The following is a 2,276-nucleotide window of genomic DNA, read 5'->3' as shown; positions in this document are numbered from 1 at the left end:
TAACTTGATGAGTGTGACAATTAAAGAAAGTAAGTTAATAGCATAACGAAACCTACGACCAAAACGTGATTTGTGTAGTATTCATTATTTTACAGTTCTAATATATTAAACACTATTAAAGCTAATGACAAATATGCTCAAAATATGTAAATCTATTTTCATGCTTGTGGCTGGGTTCAAATCTCATGATCGGCAAGAATTATCATCCTGACACTTAAATTGCATAATAATAACACTAGTAGGTATAAAAATAATTATTTAATTATGATTATATATAGAGAGAGGACGTTGTGTGTGTATATTTATGTGTCGAGCCAGAGATGGTTCGTATTGCTGAGTTCGAATCTGTCAACTGGTGTTAATCGTGACACTCTGCACTGAAGATTCTCGAAAGATGAAACACTAGTGCCTGTAGGTATTTAATTATTATAGTAAAAAAAAAATAATTATGACAGCCACTTTAAGAAACTCGTTTCTTATCGTTGAGCACTTTCAATTGAATTACATCAGTCAATTTAGTTCTAATGCATAGATCATTGTATAACAATTGGATCACTGTGTGACTGACGTAAAGAACATTTCAAATTAAAATGTTTAAATTCAACTTTATCTCTCACGGTTAATGGTAGCCGATGTGATACGGTCTTTGCTAATCGAGCCAGAGATGGCTTGTGTTGCCGAGTTCGAATCTGTTGATTGGTGTTAATCGTAACACCCTGCACTGAAAATTCCTGAAAGGATGAAAAACTAGTGTCTGTAGGTATTTAATTATTATTGTAAAAAAATAATTATATATATATATATATATATATATATATATATATATATATATATATATATATATATATATATATATTCATATATATATATATATATATATATATAAAACAACATGTGTCTACCAAAGAGTGATCAATGAATGAACAGAGCAGGTATATTAAATTTATTTATACAAACATTGATGGCTTCATATGTGCATACATGTTTCTGTAATCACCCGCGTTGGGGGATTACGTCTTCAGGCCAAGAATTATCGTTGAGAACTGATATTTCAAACAAAAACATTTTCTTATTTCGTTTACAAAGTTAGAATGTAACATGGGTGGGGGTATGAGTGTGGAGAGGACAAGTGAAGACTTTGAAGATAATAAACATCTTTTTTATTTCCCTTTTTTATTCCCTTTTTAAGTTTATCTATCCCATCTTTTGGTTTTTATGGCATAAGGTACTTGAGAATTTAGTATTTTTGTCTTGCGGTCTAAAAATTAAAAACATTCCTTATGGCCATTGAGTACTGACCGGTGTCTTTCAATCCACACACACACACACACACACACACACACACACACACACACACACACACACACACACTAGAAGCAAACATACGCTTATACCTATACTTAGGAACGGATATACACTGTTCGTTGTATTTTACTAACACACACGCACTGAAAGCAGGCCATAACTATAACGACACAAGAATAAAATTAAAATAAATTAAATAAATAAATAAAATAAAATTAAATAAAATAAAAATAAAAATAAAATAAACAAATAAATAAACAAATAAACAAACAAAAAATAAAATAAACATAATACCATAATACGGAACGGATACCATAATACTTAGTTCGCTGCACCTTACCATAACACATGTCCATACAAAATTTCAGCCAGATCGGCCCAATAGTTTTGGGGAAAAAGTGGAATGGACAGATAGACAGCAGACAGACCGACAGAAAAAGAGAAATATAATATAGATGGCTTCATTGGTATTTATATCTTATTAAAACTAACCAGCAACTATATAATCCTCCAGAAGCAAATACGTAGTAAGTTTAATAATTCCTTTAATCACAAGGCTATTAGTTATATGTATGAAAAAAAAAAATCAATAAATAATATCAAGCAGTTATTTATTAAAAACTACTTTTTAAAAGTCACTATGCAAATTAACCATTCAATTTACTCTGTTCAGAGTGACACTTTTGGATGAATATAACAAACATTCTAGGTAGATAAAGTATTTGTATAGACCACTGTCCATAGCCGGCTTAAGTACTTTGTGAAACTTTGGAGAAAGTATTGCATTTTGTGTGTTATTGTGTTCTTACAAAAGCGTCTATTATGGTAAGTGTGAGTGGGAAGCATCTATCTTATTCAATATGTGAGTGTGTGGGTGTGCACCACATACAATAAAACAGTTCATTAATATCAGTGTGTGTAGTGCACAAGCAAAGAGCATACCTCTCTCCGTTGTATCATCTTCTCTTCTC

Source organism: Euprymna scolopes, chromosome 16 (assembly GCF_053919585.1).
Source record: "Euprymna scolopes isolate OS-2025 chromosome 16, ASM5391958v1, whole genome shotgun sequence".
Classification (NCBI taxonomy): domain Eukaryota; kingdom Metazoa; phylum Mollusca; class Cephalopoda; order Sepiida; family Sepiolidae; genus Euprymna; species Euprymna scolopes.
The sequence above is the reverse complement of the archived record's forward strand: the minus strand, read 5'-3'. Positions refer to the sequence as shown.